Genomic DNA, 23,235 nt, shown 5'->3' with positions numbered 1-23,235 from the left:
CTGTAGCTATTTGGTTGTGAAGCTGGTCATCCTTTTTATAACAAAGTTGAAAGTTTGGTCAAAATTCTTGTACATATGTTAATTAAAGATATAAATATTCCAATCCTTCTATTTACAATCAAATCATTGAAATATATTCCAGATCTTTCTAGATTGTTTCTTTCCGACCCTGAACATAAACAACCAATAGGTGACTAGCCGTCAGCCATTTTTTATGAAAACAGGATAATGTTTACCTGTTATTATCGGTACCGACATGCGTCACAAAATGTCATAAAAAACGATCAAGAATTTTCATCATAATTTGAGTTTAATACATGTAACATGATTGGTTCTAATTATTTTAATATTATGACGGAAATTAAGATTCAATAAGTTTCCAACTGGAAAAGATCCACCTGTGGTATACAGTTGTTATTGGAATAAAGAAACATTTTTGTTGGTGACATTTTTATTGTAAAAATGAATTAATTAAATTAAATATCAATAAAGAGGAATTACAAACTAGAATTGATATAATTATTGGGAGAATATTTTTGTACAATATTTCTTGTAATGTACCAGGTTTAATGACTAAGCTGACAAATCTCATTAAGACCTTGGTACAGGTAATGGATGAGTCCATTAAAATGTATTTAATGGGTCCATTAAAATGTAATGATGAGATAAATGGGAAATTAAACTAAATATATCAACACATAATTTAGTTTATTTTGTGTTAATCCCATGGCAGTCTTTTTACTGTCCTCCCAGCTTAAAGAATCCATTTTTACAGCAAGCAAGTTGGGAAGATCTAAATTTAGTTAAGAAACAAACTAAAAAATAAATGAGAAAAACAAGAAATGGAGCTGAGTTTTAATATGTATATCCTGTGCATTTGTCTCTGATAAATATGGTTTAAATCCTTTCCCAAAGTTATTGCACAGGAGTATAAAAATAATGCTCCAGTTCATTTCACACAAAATGTAAAAAAAAAAAAAAAAAAAGTAGCATTTATCTCCCTTGGTTATAACCACTGTGTTGTATCACATTTTTACATTTGTAATACATTTAACGGAAATAATGTCTAAAGAGTTTTAAATTGACTCTCTTATTGGGAGATACATTTTAGAGTTTTTCATCATTTTCTTGAAATTGATAATCGTATCATATGACCAACAAAATCTAATATAATTATATAGTATAGATGTAAACATGCAAAAAAATCCAGAGACTTTCATCATCAAATAGATATGCGAATATAAAAAAAAGTATGTTGATGAAGAAAACAGAAAAAAAAAGTATGAAATGAAACTTAATGTGAAACCACAAAATATCAAGAAAAAAATGATCTAATCATGCTTCAAATTAAACTATAATTGTATATAAGGATGACCTTTATTATTGGATTACTTACCCAGGCAGTACTGTCCAATTAATTTTAACTTACATAAAATGATATTTAAATTAGTTATCTTCTACAGTAAGAGATAGGGTGTCTACATAAGTAAGCACCAGCTAGCCCAGGTAGAGGAACTCATTTGTACCGATTGACCTTTACAGGTGACCCTGACCTTTTATCTATGCTTTATGTGGTAGGTAAAAACATTCCTCCACATCAACTCATGTTTAACTTTCATCTCTATAAATTGAATACATCAGGTTTGAGATGTGTATGAAGACCGAGTGATATTATCATACCTCAGCAAACTGAATCAAAATTTAAGTCTTTGAAATAAAAAAATTATTGAAATTTAAAGAGATTTTAAATCAGCATTTCAAACAATTTAATGAAAATGTTTAATTTTTGATAAATTGAAACAGGCTTTTCCACCATTTTTTATCAATGAAATGATATGTTTTCTTTAAATAATACTTTGAGGTGAGATAAACTTCTTGATTTTACCTTACAAGACACCATGGTGACCTAATTATTATATATGGCTATGTGGTGTATTCAGGATAAAAGGTAAGGTAAGGAGGACGGAGGACTCCTGTTCGTGTTGTGTAATTGCGGTGGTTCCTGTTTATTTCTGTCTGGGGTTGTATAGTGTTAGGGTTTAAAACCCCAGTGGGATTTGTATATGCCAGATCATTTGTTATATAATACCCAGGCCGTGAAATCCTAAATGGCTAGTCAGAATTTTTATATAGAGTTTCCTCTCAGTCTATATTTCCACCACCTCTAAACACTGACCATTTCTAGAGTGTTCCTCTGTCTATTTCGACCACCTCTACACACTAACCATTTCTATAGTGTTCCTCTGTCTATTCCGACCACCTCTAAACACTAACCATTTCTATAGTGTTCCTCTGTCTATTCTGACCACCTCTAAACACTGACCATTTCTACAGAGTTCCTCTGACTATTCCCAACACCTCTAAACACTGACCATTTCTAGAGTTCTTCTGTCTATTCCGACCACCTCTAAACACTGACCATTTCTACAGAGTTCCTCTGTCTATTCTGACCACCTCTAAACACTGACCATTGCTATAGTATCCCTTTGTCTATTCCGACCACCTCTAAACACTGACCATTTCTACAGAGTTCCTCTGTCTATTCCAACACCTCTAAACACTGACCATTTCTACAGAGTTCCTCTGTCTATTCTGACCACCTCTAAACACTGACCATTGCTATAGTATCCCTTTGTATATTCTGACCACCTCTAAACACTGACCATTTCTATAGTGTTCCTCTGTCTATTCTGACCACCTCTAAACACTGATGCTTTCTATAGTTTTCCTCTGTCTATTCCAACACCTCTAAACACTGACCATTTCTATAGTGTTCCTCTTGTCTATTCCGACCACCTCTAAACACTGACACTTTCTATAGTTTTCCTCTGTTTATTCCAACACCTCTAAACACTGACCATTTCTACAGAGTTCCTCTGTCTATTCTGACCACCTCTAAACACTGACCATTGCTATAGTATCCCTTTGTCTATTCTGACCGCCTCTAAACAATGACCATTTCTATAGTGTTCCTCTGTCTATTCCGACCACCTCTAAACACTGACGCTTTCTATAGTTTTCCTCTGTCTATTCCAACACCTCTAAACACTGACCATTTCTATAGTGTTCCTCTGTCTATTCCAACACCTCTAAACACTTACCATTTCTACAGAGTTCCTCTGTCTATTCCCACCACCTCTAAACACTGACCATTTCTATAGTGTCCCTCTGTCTATTCCGACCACCTCTAAACACTGACCATTTCTATAGTGTCCCTCTGTCTATAGCCATCACCTCTAAACACTGACCATGTCTATAGTTTTTCTCTGTCTATTCCCACCACCTCTAAACACTGACCATTTCTACAGAATCCCTCTGTCTAATTCGACCACCTCTTAACACTGACCATTTCTACAGTGTTCCTCTGTCTATTCCCAACACCTCTAAACACTGACCATTTCTATAGTGTTCCTCTGTCTATTCCGACCACCTCTAAACACTGACCATTTCTACAGAATCCCTCTGTCTAATTCGACCACCTCTTAACACTGACCATTTCTACAGTGTTCCTCTGTCTATTCCCAACACCTCTAAACACTGACCATTTCTATAGTTTTTCTCTGTCTATAGCCATCACCTCTAAACACTGAGCATTTCTACAAAATTCCTCTGTCTAATCTCACCACATCTTTACAGAGATGATTCTCAATATTCAATCCATTATTACACAGTGACCATCTCATTATAATGACCATCTCCAAATAAATTCAACTTTTTCGAAGAGATTTGTCAAAGGAATTTTCCGCTCAGCATTTATGTTTCTCTTACAGGACAGCAAACTCTGTTTACTCAGACAAAATTATTAACAAAATGAGTTTATATTTTAATTTTCAATTTAATTAATAACCAAGTTCCTGAGAAAATTTCTGTAACACTAAGCGATTTCTACACCAATCTATCACATCCCTAACCCATCAGTGTTATATTACAATAAATCAATATCATCATCGTATAATTTGACTGCTGCCAAATAATTTAGATATCCACCGGACCAGTAGTCAGATAAAACGACACATGATTGGGACTGACAGTTGACCTTATAAGGTCGTGTGCCTGGCGACAGGGTCAGCTGATACAGGTATCATTAAGGTGTCTTAATGCCGAGTTTTATCATTACCTGACATTGATTAAGTTTGATCCTACTACCCTGACCAGGATACGAAACACTGTAACCAATACTTAACACTATCCAAGGCATTCTCTGTCAGTCGGCATGAAAACAATCTTATCATTGATAGACCTGCTATACTATGGTGGCATTTTATGGCTGATCAAGAACTTCATAGTCCCCCTCCCTACTACACCATAATATCTTACCCCATAGTCCCCTCCCTAATACACCATAATATCTTACCTCATAGTCCCCCTCCCTAATACACCATAATATCTTACCTCATAGCCCCCTCCCTAATACACCATAATATCTTACCTCACAGCCCCCCTCCCTAATACACCATAATATCTTACCCCATAGCCCCCCTCCCTAATACACCATAATATCTTACCCCATAGCCCCCCTCCCTAATACATGTACACCATGATATCTTACCCCATAGTCCCCCTCCCTAATACACCATGATATCTTACCCCATAGAACCCTCCCTAATACACCATCTTACTTCATAACCCCCCTCCCTAATACACCATGATATCTTACTTCATAGAACCCTCCCTAATACACCATCTTACTTCATAACCCCCCTCCCTAATACACCATGATATCTTACTTCATAGAACCCTCCCTAATACACCATCTTACTTCATAACCCCCCTCCCTAATACACCATGATATCTTACTTCATAGAACCCTCCCTAATACACCATCTTACTTCATAACCCCCCTCCCTAATACACCATGATATCTTACCTCATAGAACCCTCCCTAATACACCATCTTACTTCATAACCCCCTCCCTAATACACTATAATATCTTACCTCATAGTCCCCCTCCCTAATACACCATGATATCTTACTTCATAGAACCCTCCCTAATACACCATCTTACCTCATAGTCCCCCTCCCTAATACACCATAATATCTTATCTCATAGTCCCCCTCCCTAATATACCATAATATCTTACCCCATATGCCCCCCTCCCTAATACACCATAATATCTTATCTCATAGTCCCCCTCCCTAATATACCATGATATCTTACCCCATAGCCCCCCTCCCTAATATACCATAATATCTTACCCCATATGCCCCCCTCCCTAATACACCATGATATCTTACCCCATAGCCCCCCTCCCTAATATACCATAATATCTTACCCCTATGCCCCCCTTCCTAATACACCATAATATCTTACCTCATAGCCCCCCTCCCTAATACACCACAATATCTTATCTCAAAGTCCCCTCCCTAATACACCATAATATCTTACCCCATAGCCCCCCTCCCTAATACACCATAATATCTTACCTCATAGCCCCCCCTCCCTAATACACCATATCATACCTCATAGCCCCCCTCCCTAATACACCATAATATCTTACCCCATAGCCCCCCTCCCTAATACACCATAATATCTTATCTCATAGTCCCCCTCCCTAATATACCATAATATCTTACCCCATAGCCCCCCTCCCTAATACACCATAATATCTTACCCCATAGCCCCCCTCCCTAATATACCATAATATCTTACCTCACAGTCCCCTCCCTAATACACCATAATATCTTACCCCATAGCCCCCCTCCCTAATACACCATAATATCTTACCCCATAGAACCCTCCCTAATACATGTACACCATAATATCTTACCCCATAACCCCCCTCCCTAATACATCGTGATATCTTACTTCATAGAACCCTCCCTAATACACCATCTTACTTCATAACCCCCCTCCCTAATACACCATGATATCTTACCTCATAGAACCCTCCCTAATACACCATCTTACTTCATAACCCCCCTCCCTAATACACTATAATATCTTACCTCATAGTCCCCCTCCCTAATACACCATGATATCTTACTTCATAGAACCCTCCCTAATACACCATCTTACCTCATAGTCCCCCTCCCTAATACACCATAATATCTTACCTCATAGTCCCCCTCCCTAATACACCATAATATCTTACCTCATAGTCCCCCTCCCTAATACACCATAATAGCTTACCCCATAGCCCCCTCCCTAATATACCATAATATCTTACCTCATAGCCCCCCTCCCTAATACACCATAATATCTTACCCCATAGTCCCCTCCCTAATACACCATAATATCTTACCTCATAGTCCCCTCCCTAATACACCATAATATCTTACCTCATAGAACCCTCCCTAATACACCATAATATCTTACCTCATAGTCCCCTCCTAATACACCATAATATCTTACCCCATAGCCCCCCTCCCTAATACACCAATAATATCTTACCCCTATGCCCCCCTCCCTAATAAACCATAATATCTTACCTCATAGCCCCCCTCCCTAATACACCATAATATCTTACCCCATAGCCCCCCTCCCTAATACACCATAATATCTTACCTCATAGCCCCCCTCCCTAATACACCATATCATACCTCATAGCCCCCCTCCCTAATACACCATAATATCTTACCCCATAGCCCCCCCTCCCTAATACACCATAATATCTTATCTCATAGTCCCCCTCCCTAATATACCATAATATCTTACCCCTATGCCCCCCTCCCTAATACACCATAATATCTTATCTCATAGTCCCCCCTCCCTAATATACCATGATATCTTACCCCATAGCCCCCCCTCCCTAATATACCATAATATCTTTCCCCATAGCCCCCCTCCCTAATACACCATAATATCTTACCTCATAGTCCCCCTCCCTAATACACCATAATATCTTACCCCATAGCCCCCCTCCCTAATATACCATAATATCTACCTCATAGCCCCCCTCCCTTATACACCATAATATCTTACCCCATAGTCCCCTCCCTAATACACCATAATATCTTACCTCATAGTCCCCTCCCTAATACACCATAATATCTTACCTCATAGAACCCTCCCTAATACACCATAATATCTTACCTCATAGTCCCCTCCTAATACACCATAATATCTTACCCCATAGCCCCCTCCCTAATACACCAATAATATCTTACCCCTATGCCCCCCTCCCTAATAAACCATAATATCTTACCTCATAGCCCCCCTCCCTAATACACCATAATATCTTACCTCATAGCCCCCCTCCCTAATACACCATATCATACCTCATAGCCCCCTCCCTAATACACCATAATATCTTACCCCATAGCCCCCCTCCCTAATACACCATAATATCTTATCTCATAGTCCCCCTCCCTAATATACCATAATATCTTACCCCTATGCCCCCCTCCCTAATACACCATAATATCTTATCTCATAGTCCCCCTCCCTAATATACCATGATATCTTACCCCATAGCCCCCCTCCCTAATATACCATAATATCTTTCCCCATAGCCCCCCCTCCCTAATACACCATAATATCTTACCCCATAGCCCCCCTCCCTAATACACCATGATATCTTACCCCATAGCCCCCCTCCCTAATATACCATAATATCTTTCCCCATAGTCTCCTCCCTAATACACCATGATATCTTACCCCATAGCCCCCCTCCCTGATACACCATCTTACCTCATAACCCCCTCCCTAATACACCATAATATCTTACCTCATAGTCCCCTCCCTAATACACCATGATATCTCACCTCATAGCCCCCCTCCCTAATACACCATAATATCTTACCTCATAGTCCCCTCCCTAATACACCATGATATCTCACCTCACAGCCCCCCTCCCTAATACACCATGATATCTCACCTCATAGCCCCCCTCCCTAATACACCATGATATCTTACCCCATAGTCCCCCTCCCTAATACACCATGATATCTTACCCCATAGCCCCCCTCCCTAATACACCATCTTACCTCATAACCCCCTCCCTAATACACTATGATATCTTACCTCGCACCCCTCCTCCCCCCTCCCTAATACAGCAACCCTCAGTCCCCCTACTACATTCCTGCTACCGCCAATGTACATGTACACTTGTGCTACCGCCAATGTACATGTACACCTGTACAGCTCATACAGTACATATACTCTTTCCATTAACAGATATTCAGTATGAAATAGATTATCAAATGCATTGCATATTTTGTTGTAAATTATTTTCATTTTTAGAAAAATACACATTCTGTGTTGCAACATTTATTAAGATTTGCTACATTTGTATTTCTGTCATAAAATCTTGGATAAAGGCAGAAGTTGAAGTCACTTAACCTCTTTTTAAATATGAATAACTTATATTTCACAATTTTTAAAGTATTTTCATTTTTTTTTTAAATTCATACCTGCTTCAACTTAACATAATACCCCTAAACACCTGTTTATCAGTGATGGGAGGAACTGTAGCATACCTGCAATCACCTTTTGTCGTAACTGGTCTACATTTAAGGGGACAACATGCTTGGTTAGATAAATACAGCCACGTAAACCAGTCACTGGATTCCAATACTCAAATGATTTTGGTGTAAATTTCTTCCATAGCCATTTTTTTTTTTTTTTTTTTTTGGAAAAGTGCTTAAAGACATTTCATTACAAGTACAGTGAATATTAACTCACACCTGTTATTTAGATACCTGTATATACTTGTATTATTGGTAAGTCTTTTAGGGCTTTGACAGAAAAATTACCCTGCACAATTTTCTATGATTTTATGAAACTGACAATTCTTCTAAAAATTCAGTCACTAGAAGTGATAGATTTGGAACAAAACTGTTTAAATCACCAAGGAACCATTTTCTGTGATTGTTTTCAGTTTGAGGCAAAACAAATTTTAATAGAGGGATCCCTATTTCATCTATTTCAATATTCCTGATACAGTTTTATTATCTGAAATGACAGCAGAGATATAAAATTTATATCAGAACTATGACAACAAAAGTTTCTTCAAATCAAATTCATTTTAGAAATCTACACAAATGGAAAACTATGTAGAATGACAGGGAACCAGTATAATTTGACAGTATCCATGGCAATACCATGCATGTAACTAATCTATATATCATACAATACGTCAGATTCATGTTAATGATTTCCCATAAGATATCCAGAAGCATTAGTTGGTAATACATCTGTAATATCAGCTTGTATACATATTTCACATAATGAAGTGTTAATGTTAGAAGTGTAGCTGTACAAATGTCACCATAAAATACAACAAAGTTGATGATAACAGATGTCGCCACTGTTTAAACAGTGAGAACATGCTGTATAGGACTAAAGGTGACTTTTAACAGTCTATACCTCTGGTGGAGAAAACCCACAAAAATACTGACATGTACAGAACTCCACCTCCTGCTTCACATCATAATCAGATCAAACATATTTTCCTTTAATGCACATGTATTCTATGAATTTTGTGTAACTTATAAACTGCAGATACAAGAAATTATCTCTTGCATATATATGACCAGCATCCCAATGTATAATCATGACCTATAACCATGACCTCTGACCCACGACCCCAATGTATAATCATGACCCCTATTCATAGCCAAGACCCCTGTTTATATTCATGGCCCCTGACCAGTGTTTATAACCATGACCCCTGTGTTATATTAACCTTGACTCCTATGTTGTATCAACCTTGACCCCTTTCATATTGGTGTTATATTAACCTTGACCCCTGTGTTATATCAACCTTGACCCCTTTCATACTGGTGTTATATTAACCTTGACCCCTGTGTTATATTCTATAATAACCATGACCCCTGTTTTATAACCTTGACCCTATTATATAAAAACATGACCCCTCTGTATTACTATGACCCTTGTGTATAACAATGACAGTGTGTATACATCAGGTCATGTTCCTATTGTTTGGCCAATGACCTCTGTTGATGGCCATGTTTCAATCACTCAAATCATAATCATTCAACCTGTGATAAATTAAGTCTCCTCTCATTGGTGAATCCTATTGACAGAGACATTAACATGTTTAATGTATACTCACAGACCTTCAAATGAATATGTTTATAGATTAACTTGCAGTCTAATATTTCTCACATTACATTTTCTATTTCCTGGAATGTGTATGTAATTCTCAGCCCTTAATTTCCGTAATAGGAATTTCCTGTTTCCTGTTCCCAGTTGCTTCAACTTAATAGCAAAACATTGTGTCATTATCATTAATTTTGAAAACGAGATATTGCATTTCAAATTCAGAAAACAGTTTATTTTAAGAAACAGTTGTGTCATCTTGCACCAAATGTAATATTAAATACCAAAGCTCTTTGTCAAACTCTGGTTGTGGTTTGTCATTCTGAACAAATACATACACATTGAAATGTGATGTTTCATCTCAAATACTATCATATCATGTCTTAAAATATTCTGACAAACAAGATTTCAGGGTTTAAATGAAGGGTATAGCTTTTGAACTCTATAAGTTTCAAACAAAAGGCCAATTGTATAAGCTGAGGGAAAGATATTTGTCAATTCAGACTGTCATAAGTGCCTCACACTGATGTCCTGATTCATACAAATTAATCTGTAAACAAATCCTGCACCTTTAGTTGCATGTCTCTAGAAATTTCTAAAAGAAAAGTAGAATATACGACGTATTCAATTTAATTGTGACATAATAATGGGGCACCCTTTTTACATGTGACATGCATTCATTTAACTTTATTTTTCAGTTTGTCATCTGAATTCTTGGGTAAATCTCTCAAAATGTGTCATCAATTCTTGTGTACAATACAATTTGTACCCCTTAAATGTGTCATCAATTCTTGTGTACATCACAGTTTGTACCTCTTACATGTGTCACTAGTTCTTGTGTACATTACATCTTGTACCCTTTAAATGTGTCATCAATTTTGTGAACATTACAATTTGTTAGGAGCTACACACAGCTCAGTGCTACATGTACAACCATAGGAGCTAGGTACAGTTGAGTGTCAAAACGATAGAAGTTAGCTACAACTCAGTGGTACAACCATAGGAGCTAGGTACAACTCAGTGTTACAACCATAGGAGCTAGGTACAGCTCAGTGTTACAACCATAGGAGCTAGGTACAGCTCAGTGTTACAACCATATGAGCTAGGTACAGCTCAGTGTTACAACCATAGGAGCTATACAGCTCAGTGTTACAACCATAGGAGCTAGGTACAGCTCAGTGTCAACCATAGGAGCTAGGTACAACTCAGAGTGTTACAACCATAGGATCTAGGTACAGCTTAGTGTCACAACCATAGGAGCTAGGTACAGCTTAGTGTTACAACCATAGGAGCTAGGTACAACTCAGAGTGTTACAACCATAGGATCTAGGTACAGCAGAGTGTTACAACCATAGGAGTTAGGTACAGCTCAGTGTTACAACCATAGGAGCTAGGTACAGCTCAGTGTTACAACCATAGGAGCTAGGTACAGCTCAGTGTTACAACCATAGGAGCTAGGTACAGCTCAGTGTTACAACCATAGGAGCTAGGTACAGCTCAGTATTACAACCATAGGAGCTAGGTACAGCTCAGTGTTACAACCATAGGAGTAAGGTACAGCTCAGTGTCAACCATAGGAGCTAGGTACAGCTCAGTGTTAAAACCATAGGAGCACAGCTAAGTGTTAACCATAGGAGCAAGGTACAGCTCAGTGTTACAACCATAGGAGCTAGGTACAGCTCAGTGTTACAACCATAGGAGCTAGGTACAGCTCAGTGTTACAACCATATGAGTTAGGTACAGCTCAGTGTTACAACCATAGGAGCTAGGTGCAGCTAAGTGTTACAACCGTAGGATCTAGGTACAGCTTAGTGTCACAACCATAGGAGCTATGTACAGCTCAGTGTTACAACCATAGGAGCTATATACAGCTCAGTTGTACAACCATAGGAGCTAGGTACAACTCAGTGTTACAACCATAGGATCTAGGTACAGCTTAGTGTCACAACCATAGGAGCTATGTACAGCTCAGTGTTACAACCATAGGAGCTAGGTACAGCTTAGTGTTACAACCATAGAAGCCAGGTACATCTCAGTGTTACAACCATAGGAGTTAAGTACAGCTAAGTGTCAACCATAGGAGCTAGGTACAGCTCAGTGTTACAACCATAGCAGCTAGGTACAGCTTAGTGTTACAACCATAGGAGCTAGGTACAGCTCAGTGTCACAACCATAGGAGCTAGGTACAGCTCAGTGTTACAACCATAGGAGCTAGGTACAGCTCAGTGTTACAACCGTAGGAGCTAGGTACAGCTCAGTGTTACAACCATAGGAGTTAAGTAAAGCTCAGTGTTACAACCATAGGAGCTAGGTACAGCTCAGTGTCACAACCATAGGAGCTAGGTACAGCTCAGTGTCAACCATAGGAGCTAGGTACAGCTCAGTGTTATAACTATAGGAGCTAGGTACAGCTCAGTGTTACAACCATAGGAGCTAGGTACAGCTCAGTGTTACAACCATAGGAGCCAGGTACATATCAGTGTTACAACCATAGGAGCTAGGTACAGCTCAGTGTTACAACCATAGGAGCTAGGTACAGCTCAGTGTTACAACCATAGGAGCTAGGTACAGCTCAGTGTTACAACCATAGGAGCTAGGTACAGCTCAGTCTTACAACCATAGGAGCTAGGTACAGCTCACTCTTACAACCATAGGAGTTAGGTACAGCTCATTCTTACAACCATAGGAGCTAGGTACAGCTCACTCTTACAACCATAGGAGTTAGGTATAGCTCAGTGTTACAACCATAGGAGCTAGGTACAGCTAAGTGTCACAACCATAGAAGTTAGGTACAGCTCAGTGTTACAACCATAGGAGTTAGGTACAGCTCAGTGTTACAACCATAGGAGCTAGGTATAGCTCAGTGTTACAACCATATCAGCTAGGAACAGCTCAGTGTTACAACCATAGGAGCTACGTACAGCTCAGTGTTACAACCATAGGAGCTAGGTACAGCTCAGTGTTACAACCATAGAAGTTAGGTACAGCTCAGTGTTACAACCATAGGAGCTAGGTACAGCTCAGTGTTACATGTACAACCATAGGAGTTATACAACTCAGTGTTACAACCATAGGAGTTAGGTACAGCTCAGTGTTACAACCATAGGAGCTAGGTACAGCTCAGTGTTACAACCATAGGAGCTATACAGCTCAGTGTTACAACCATAGGAGCTAGGTACAGCTCAGTGTCACAACCATAGGAGTTAGGTACAGCTCAGTGTTACAACCATAGGAGCTAGGTACAGCTCAGTGTTACAACCATAGGAGCTAGGTACAGCTCAGTGTTACAACCATAGCAGCTATACAGCTCAGTGTTACAACCATAGGAGCTACGTATACGTACAGCTTAGTGTTACAACCATAGGAGTTAGGTACAGCTCAGTGTTACAACCATAGGAGCTAGGTACAGCTAAGTGTTACAACCGTAGGAGCTAGGTACAGCTCAGTGTCACAACCATAGGAGCTAGGTACAGCTCAGTGTCAACCATAGGAGCTAGGTACAGCTCAGTGTCAACCATAGGAGCTAGGTACAGCTCAGTGTTACAACCATAGGAGCTAGGTACAGCTCAGTGTTACAACCATAAGAGCTTTAAGGTACAACTCAGTGTTACAACCATAGGAGTTAGGTACAACTCAGTGTTACAACCATAGGAGCTATACAACTCAGTGTTACAACCATAGGAGCTAGGTACACATCACTTTCACAACCATAGGAGTTAGGTACAGCTAAGTGCTACAACCATAGGAGCTATACAGCTCAGTGTTACAACCATAGGAGCTATACAGCTCAGTGTTACAACCATAGAAGCTAGGTACAGCTCAGTGTTACAACCATAGGAGTTAGGTACAGCTTAGTGTTACAACCATAGGAGTAAGGTACAGCTCAGTGTTACAACCATAGGAGCTACGTACAGCTCAGTGTTACAACCATAGGAGTTAGGTACAGCTCAGTGTTACAACCATAGGAGTTAGGTACAGCTCAGTGTTACAACCATAGGAGCTAGGTACAGCTCAGTGTTACAACCATAGCAGCTAGGTACAGCTCAGTGTTACAACCATAGGAGTTAGGTACAGCTCAGTCTTACAACCATAGGAGCTAGGTACAGCTCACTCTTACAACCATAGGAGTTAGGTATAGCTCAGTGTTACAACCATAGGAGCTATGTACAGCTCAGTGTTACAACCATAGAAGCCAGGTACATCTCAGTGTTACAACCATAGGAGTTAAGTACAGCTAAGTGTCAACCATAGGAGCTAGGTACAGCTCAGTGTTACAACCATAGCAGCTAGGTGCAGCTTAGTGTTACAACCATAGGAGCTAGGTACAGCTCAGTGTCACAACCATAGGAGCTAGGTACAGCTCAGTGTTACAACCATAGGAGCTAGGTACAGCTCAGTGTTACAACCGTAGGAGCTAGGTACAGCTCAGTGTTACAACCATAGGAGTTAAGTAAAGCTCAGTGTTACAACCATAGGAGCTAGGTACAGCTCAGTGTCACAACCATAGGAGCTAGGTACAGCTCAGTGTCAACCATAGGAGCTAGGTACAGCTCAGTGTTACAACCATAGGAGCTAGGTACAGCTCAGTGTTACAACCATAGGAGCTAGGTACAGCTCAGTGTTACAACCATAGGAGCTCAAGGTACATATCAGTGTTACAACCATAGGAGCTAGGTACAGCTCAGTGTTACAACCATAGGAGCTAGGTACAGCTCAGTGTTACAACCATAGGAGCTAGGTACAGCTCAGTGTTACAACCATAGGAGCTTAGGTACAGCTCAGTGTTACAACCATAGGAGCTAGGTACAGCTCAGTGTTACAACCATAGGAGCTAGGTACAGCTCAGTGTTACAACCATAGGAGCTAGGTACAGCTCAGTGTTACAACCATAGGAGCTAGGTACAGCTCAGTGTTACAACCATAGGAGCTAGGTACAGCTCAGTGTTACAACCATAGGAGCTAGGTACAGCTCAGTGTTACAACCATAGGAGCTTAGGTACAGCTCAGTGTTACAACCATAGGAGCTAGGTACAGCTCAGTGTTACAACCATAGGAGCTAGGTATAGCTCAGTGTTACAACCATAGGAGCTAGGTACAGCTAAGTGTCACAACCATAGAAGTTAGGTACAGCTCAGTGTTACAACCATAGGAGTTAGGTACAGCTCAGTGTTACAACCATAGGAGCTAGGTATAGCTCAGTGTTACAACCATATCAGCTAGGAACAGCTCAGTGTTACAACCATAGGAGCTACGTACAGCTCAGTGTTACAACCATAGGAGCTAGGTACAGCTCAGTGTTACAACCATAGAAGTTAGGTACAGCTCAGTGTTACAACCATAGGAGCTAGGTACAGCTCAGTGTTACATGTACAACCATAGGAGTTATACAACTCAGTGTTACAACCATAGGAGTTAGGTACAGCTCAGTGTTACAACCATAGGAGCTAGGTACAGCTCAGTGTTACAACCATAGGAGCTATACAGCTCAGTGTTACAACCATAGGAGCTAGGTACAGCTCAGTGTCACAACCATAGGAGTTAGGTACAGCTCAGTGTTACAACCATAGGAGCTAGGTACAGCTCAGTGTTACAACCATAGGAGCTAGGTACAGCTCAGTGTTACAACCATAGCAGCTATACAGCTCAGTGTTACAACCATAGGAGCTACGTATACGTACAGCTTAGTGTTACAACCATAGGAGTTAGGTACAGCTCAGTGTTACAACCATAGGAGCTAGGTACAGCTAAGTGTTACAACCGTAGGAGCTAGGTACAGCTCAGTGTCACAACCATAGGAGCTAGGTACAGCTCAGTGTCAACCATAGGAGCTAGGTACAGCTCAGTGTCAACCATAGGAGCTAGGTACAGCTCAGTGTTACAACCATAGGAGCTAGGTACAGCTCAGTGTTACAACCATAAGAGCTTTAAGGTACAACTCAGTGTTACAACCATAGGAGTTAGGTACAACTCAGTGTTACAAACCATAGGAGCTATACAACTCAGTGTTACAACCATAGGAGCTAGGTACACATCACTTTCACAACCATAGGAGTTAGGTACAGCTAAGTGCTACAACCATAGGAGCTATACAGCTCAGTGTTACAACCATAGGAGCTATACAGCTCAGTGTTACAACCATAGAAGCTAGGTACAGCTCAGTGTTACAACCATAGGAGTTAGGTACAACTTAGTGTTACAACCATAGGAGTAAGGTACAGCTCAGTGTTACAACCATAGGAGCTACGTACAGCTCAGTGTTACAACCATAGGAGTTAGGTACAGCTCAGTGTTACAACCATAGGAGTTAGGTACAGCTCAGTGTTACAACCATAGGAGCTAGGTACAGCTCAGTGTTACAACCATAGCAGCTAGGTACAGCTCAGTGTTACAACCATAGGAGTTAGGTACAGCTCAGTCTTACAACCATAGGAGCTAGGTACAGCTCACTCTTACAACCATAGGAGTTAGGTATAGCTCAGTGTTACAACCATAGGAGCTAGGTACAGCTAAGTGTCACAACCATAGAAGTTAGGTACAGCTCAGTGTTACAACCATAGGAGTTGGGTACAGCTCAGTGTTACATGTACAACCATAGGAGTTATACAACTCAGTGTTACAACCATAGGAGTTAGGTACAGCTCAGTGTTACAACCATAGGAGTTAGGTACAGCTCAGTGTTACAACCATAGGAGCTAGGTACAGCTCAGTATTACAACCATAGGAGTTATACAGCTCAGTGTTACAACCATATCAGCTAGGAACAGCTCAGTGTTACAACCATAGGAGCTACGTACAGCTCAGTGTTACAACCATAGGAGCTAGGTACAGCTCAGTGTTACAACCATAGAAGTTAGGTACAGCTCAGTGTTACAACCATAGGAGCTACGTACAGCTCAGTGTTACAACCATAGGAGCCAGGTACATATCAGTGTTACAACCATAGGAGCTAGGTACAGCTCAGTGTTACAACCATAGGAGCTAGGTACAGCTCAGTGTTACAACCATAGGAGCTAGGTACAGCTCAGTGTTACAACCATAGGAGTTAGGTACAGCTCAGTGTTACAACCATAGGAGCTAGGTACAGCTCAGTGTTACAACCATAGCAGCTAGGTACAGCTCAGTGTTACAACCATAGGAGTTAGGTACAGCTCAGTGTTACAACCATAGGAGCTAGGTACAGCTCAGTGTTACAACCATAGCAGCTAGGTACAGCTCAGTGTTACAACCATAGGAGCTAGGTACAGCTCAGTGTTACAACCATAGCAGCTAGGTACAGCTCAGTGTTACAACCATAGCAGCTAGGTATAGCTCAGTGTTACAACCATATCAGCTAGGAACAGCTCAGTGTTACAACCATAGGAGCTACGTACAGCTCAGTGTTACAACCATAGGAGCTAGGTACAGCTCAGTGTTACAACCATAGAAGCTAGGTACAGCTCAGTGTTACAACCATAGGAGCTAGGTACAGCTCAAGGTGTTACATGTACAACACCATAGGAGTTATTACAAACTCAGTGTTACAACCCATAGGCAGCTAGCGTACAGCTCAGTGTTACAACCATAGGAGGTTAGGTACAGGCTCAGTGTTACAACCATAGGAGCTAGGTACAGCTCAGTGTTACAAACCCCATCCATAGGAGCTATACAGCTCAGGTTACAACCCATAGGAGCTAGGTACAGCTCAGTGTCACAACCATAGGAGTTAGGTACAGCTCAGTGTTACAACCATAGGAGCTAGGTACAGCTCAGTGTTACAACCATAGGAGCTAGGTACAGCTCAGTGTTACAACCATAGCAGCTATACAGCTCAGTGTTACAACCATAGGAGCTACGTATACGTACAGCTTAGTGTTACAACCATAGGAGTTAGGTACAGCTCAGTGTTACAACCATAGGAGCTAGGTACAGCTAAGTGTTACAACCGTAGGAGCTAGGTACAGCTCAGTGTCACAACCATAGGAGCTAGGTACAGCTCAGTGTCAACCATAGGAGCTAGGTACAGCTCAGTGTCAACCATAGGAGCTAGGTACAGCTCAGTGTCAACCATAGGAGCTAGGTACAGCTCAGTGTTACAACCATAAGAGCTTTAAGGTACAACTCAGTGTTACAACCATAGGAGTTAGGTACAACTCAGTGTTACAACCATAGGAGCTATACAACTCAGTGTTACAACCATAGGAGCTAGGTACACATCACTGTCACAACCATAGGAGTTAGGTACAGCTAAGTGTTACAACCATAGGAGCTATACAGCTCAGTGTTACAACCATAGGAGCTATACAGCTCAGTGTTACAACCATAGAAGCTAGGTACAGCTCAGTGTTACAACCATAGGAGTTAGGTACAGCTTAGTGTTACAACCATAGGAGTAAGGTACAGCTCAGTGTTACAACCATAGGAGCTACGTACAGCTCAGTGTTACAACCATAGGAGTTAGGTACAGCTCAGTGTTACAACCATAGGAGTTAGGTACAGCTCAGTGTTACAACCATAGCAGCTAGGTACAGCTCAGTGTTACAACCATAGCAGCTAGGTACAGCTCAGTGTTACAACCATAGGAGTTAGGTACAGCTCAGTCTTACAACCATAGGAGCTAGGTACAGCTCACTCTTACAACCATAGGAGTTAGGTATAGCTCAGTGTTACAACCATAGGAGCTAGGTACAGCTAAGTGTCACAACCATAGAAGTTAGGTACAGCTCAGTGTTACAACCATAGGAGTTGGGTACAGCTCAGTGTTACATGTACAACCATAGGAGTTATACAACTCAGTGTTACAACCATAGGAGTTAGGTACAGCTCAGTGTTACAACCATAGGAGTTAGGTACAGCTCAGTGTTACAACCATAGGAGCTAGGTACAGCTCAGTATTACAACCATAGGAGTTATACAGCTCAGTGTTACAACCATATCAGCTAGGAACAGCTCAGTGTTACAACCATAGGAGCTACGTACAGCTCAGTGTTACAACCATAGGAGCTAGGTACAGCTCAGTGTTACAACCATAGAAGTTAGGTACAGCTCAGTGTTACAACCATAGGAGCTACGTACAGCTCAGTGTTACATGTACAACCATAGGAGTTATACAACTCAGTGTTACAACCATAGCAGCTAGGTACAGCTCAGTGTTACAACCATAGGAGTTAGGTACAGCTCAGTGTTACAACCATAGGAGCTACGTACAGCTCAGTGTTACAACCATAGGAGCTATACAGCTCAGTGTTACAACCATAGGAGCTAGGTACAGCTCAGTGTCACAACCATAGGAGCTATACAGCTCAGTGTTACAACCATAGGAGCTAGGTACAGCTCCTAGTGTCACAACGATAGAAGCTAGGTACAGCTCAGTCTTACAACCATAGGAGTTAGGTACAGCTCAGTCTTACAACCATAGGAGCTAGGTACAGCTCAGTGTTACAACCACAGGAGCTCAAGGTACAGATCAGTGTTACAACCATAGGAGCTAGGTACAGCTCAGTGTTACAACCATAGGAGCTAGGTACAGCTCAGTGTTACAACCATAGGAGCTAGGTACAGCTCAGTGTTACAACCATAGCAGCTATACAGCTCAGTGTTACAACCATAGGAGCTACGTATACGAACAGCTTAGTGTTACAACCATAGGAGTTAGGTACAGCTCAGTGTTACAACCATAGGAGCTAGGTACAGCTAAGTGTTACAACCGTAGGAGCTAGGTACAGCTCAGTGTCACAACCATAGGAGCTAGGTACAGCTCAGTGTCAACCATAGGAGCTAGGTACAGCTAAGTGTTACAACCATAGGAGCTAGGTACAGCTCAGTGTTACAACCATAGGAGCTTTGAGGTACAACTCAGTGTTACAACCATAGGAGCTAGGTACAGCTCAGTGTTACAACCATAGGAGCTTTAAGGTACAACTCAGTGTTACAACCATAGGAGTTAGGTACAACTCAGTGTTACAACCATAGGAGCTATACAACTCAGTGTTACAACCATAGGAGCTAGGTACACATCACTGTCACAACCATAGGAGTTAGGTACAGCTAAGTGTTACAACCATAGGAGCTATACAGCTCAGTGTTACAACCATAGGAGCTAAGTACAGCTCAGTGTTACAACCATAGGAGTTAGGTACAGCTCAGTGTTACAACCATAGGAGTTAGGTACAGCTCAGTATCACAACCATAGATAGGAGTTAGGTACAACCATAGGAGCTAGGTACAACTCAGTGTTACAACCATAGGAGCTAGGTACAGCTCAGTGTTACAACCATAGGAGCTATACAACTCAGTGTTACAACCATAGGAGCTAGGTACAGCTCACTGTCACAACCATAGGAGTTAGGTACAGCTCAGTGTTACAACCATAGAAGCTAGGTACAGCTCAGTGTTACAACCATAGGAGCTAGGTACAGCTCAGTGTTACAACCATAGGAGCTATACAGCTCAGTGTTACAACCATAGGAGTTAGGTACAGCTCAGTATCACAACCATAGATAGGAGTTAGGTACAACCATAGGAGCTAGGTACAGCTTAGTGTTACAACCATAGAAGCTAGGTACAGCTCAGTGTTACAACCATAGGAGCTAGGTACAGCTCAGTGTTACAACCATATAAAGATGCGTTTTACTGCTCTGTGTTACAATAATCTGATAAGACAGGATTTTAGTTAACATTTCTTCTAATTTAGCAGCCAATATTTTCCCAACAATAGATATGCTACATGAATGCATGATAGTATGTCCTGCTCGTTTGAGAACCATACGTGCCAATTTGTTGGCCAGATTAATTATTCAGCAAGTAGATGTCAAATGCCACTCAGCGTAAACATTGATCGACAGATTTTGGTAGCTCTCACAGTCAGTTGTAATTATACATAAAACTGCCATCTTCACATCTAATATTCTTTAATAATTAACTGCATGTTGATAAAGGATAGATTTCTGGCATGGGTTAAACCAGGGTCAAAAGGTCACCCTTTTTTGTTGTCAGCAGATTTATTCCCTCTCCAAACTTCATAATCAGTCCAGTCTCTCTCCAAACTTCACAATCAGTCCAGTTTCTCTCCAAACTTCACAATCAGTCCAGTCTCTCTCCAAACTTCACAATCAGTCCGGTCTCTCTCCAAACTTCACTGTTAGTCCAGTCTCTCTCCAGACTTCACTGTTAGTCCAGTCTCTCTCCAAACTTCACTGTTAGTCCAGTCTCTCTCCAAACTTCACTGTGTTAGTCCAGTCTCTCTCCAAACTTCACCCTATGTCAAGTCTCTCTCCAAACTTCACTGTTAGTCCTGTCTCTCTCCAAACATCACTGTTAGTCCAGTCTCTCTCCAAACTTCACTGTGTTAGTCCAGTCTCTCTCCAAACTTCACTGTTAGTCCAGTCTCTCTCCAGACTTCACTGTTAGTCCAGTCTCTCTCCAAACTTCACTGTTAGTCCAGTCTCTCTCCAAACTTCACAATCAGTCCAGTCTCTCTCCAAACTTCACTGTTAGTCCAGTCTCTCTCCAAACTTCACTGTTAGTCCAGTCTCTCTCCAAACTTCACTGTTAGTCCAGTCTCTCTCCAGACTTCACTGTTAGTCCAGTCTCTCTCCAAACTTCACTGTTAGTCCAGTCTCTCTCCAAACTTCACTGTGTTAGTCCAGTCTCTCTCCAAACTTCACCCTATGTCAAGTCTCTCTCCAAACTTCACTGTTAGTCCTGTCTCTCTCCAAACATCACTGTTAGTCCAGTCTCTCTCCAAACTTCACTGTGTTAGTCCAGTCTCTCTCCAAACTTCACTGTTAGTCCAGTCTCTCTCCAGACTTCACTGTTAGTCCAGTCTCTCTCCAAACTTCACTGTTAGTCCAGTCTCTCTCCAAACTTCACAATCAGTCCAGTCTCTCTCCAAACTTCACTGTTAGTCCAGTCTCTCTCCAGACTTCACTGTTAGTCCAGTCTCTCTCCAAACTTCACTGTTAGTCCAGTCTCTCTCCAAACTTCACAATCAGTCCAGTCTCTCCCATAACAGCAGAATTAATCATGGTCTTTTTTCCAAATTACAGACATGTTTCAGCTTCTCTCTAAACTACAGAGACAAAGTCCAGTCTCTCTCGATTCAAACTATATATCTATCTCTCATAAACCACAGTAGTCAAGTCTGATCTTTATGCTTATAATACAGCCTAGAATCCATTCAATCAAAAATGATTAAATTTCTTTTAAAATAAACTTTATTTTTCTCAAAATTGCTCTTTCCTTATTTATTTACAAAATAGTGAGACAATGTCGCTATTTAAGTCCTGGAACGGCCACCACAGATATTTTTTTTTTTTTTTATTGTCTCAAATATCAAGTTGTTAACTCCACAAATGGCCATCTTTCTCAAAGTTACTACATTGAGTTTTAGGTACCTAAACTAATTATCAATGTACTGTAGATTAATTCTCCAACTGTGTTACAACACCACCAAACAGTGATTAAAGTCTTATAAACTATTGATAAGGAAACATTTTCATTTCCATTTTGTTTCGTTTGTATCACACTGACTGTTTGCAATTGCAGCTTGCTTTCATTCAAAATGATAAGAAAGAAAATAGAGGAACTACACTGATTAGTTTTCGAACATTTTCAAACTGTTAAAATTAGAATTCTCCTTATCAGGTGTTAAGGATCTACCACCAAAGTTTAATTTACAGGTATACTAAAAGTAATTTATCACAGGTGAAAATACAGAAAAACATTTACTGTATAAATGATTAATTTTTTTTTGCATTACCTCAGATTTTATTGAAAATATTCTACTAGCAGACAAGATAGTCTGCAGATTCAATACAGGTACATGGTTCTTATTTTTAAATTTTTAAAGAAATTTTATGTAAATTAGGTAAATACATATTGTATATTGTCACATTTATCCTTCACTATGGTTAGTATACCGGACAGGTAACTTCAGGTGTAGCTCGACAACAAATCCTTATATAACAGTTTATTTGTGAATATCAATTACCCTCCGAAACATCCGACTATATAATATATGGGCGTATATACACTCTTATAACCGAGGAATAAGTACATGTTCATTATTTTAGAAAAGTAGTTGAAAAAGTCATAAACTGCGACTTAATATTGATAAATTATAGTCCCTCCATATTGGCAGGTGATAATCCCACAGGTGAACATCAACTGATTAAATTTTACCGTACAAAATCCATGATACATATCATAATAAACTTAAAATTTTAATGGAAATCAATATGTAAAATAAAATATT

The 23,235-nt window shown here is 40.3% G+C and overlaps 1 protein-coding gene across 1 annotated transcript in view; it reads right to left on the bottom strand.

Moving 5' to 3' along the window:
* The window catches only part of LOC117334348 (ADAMTS-like protein 4), an 89,622-nt gene that overhangs the window by 65,985 nt on the left and 402 nt on the right, over positions 1-23,235 (bottom strand). The gene's annotated exons all lie outside the window — the stretch shown is intronic.

Source organism: Pecten maximus, chromosome 9 (genome assembly GCF_902652985.1).
Source record: "Pecten maximus chromosome 9, xPecMax1.1, whole genome shotgun sequence".
Taxonomy (NCBI): domain Eukaryota; kingdom Metazoa; phylum Mollusca; class Bivalvia; order Pectinida; family Pectinidae; genus Pecten; species Pecten maximus.
The sequence above is the reverse complement of the archived record's forward strand: the minus strand, read 5'-3'. Positions and strand labels throughout refer to the sequence as shown.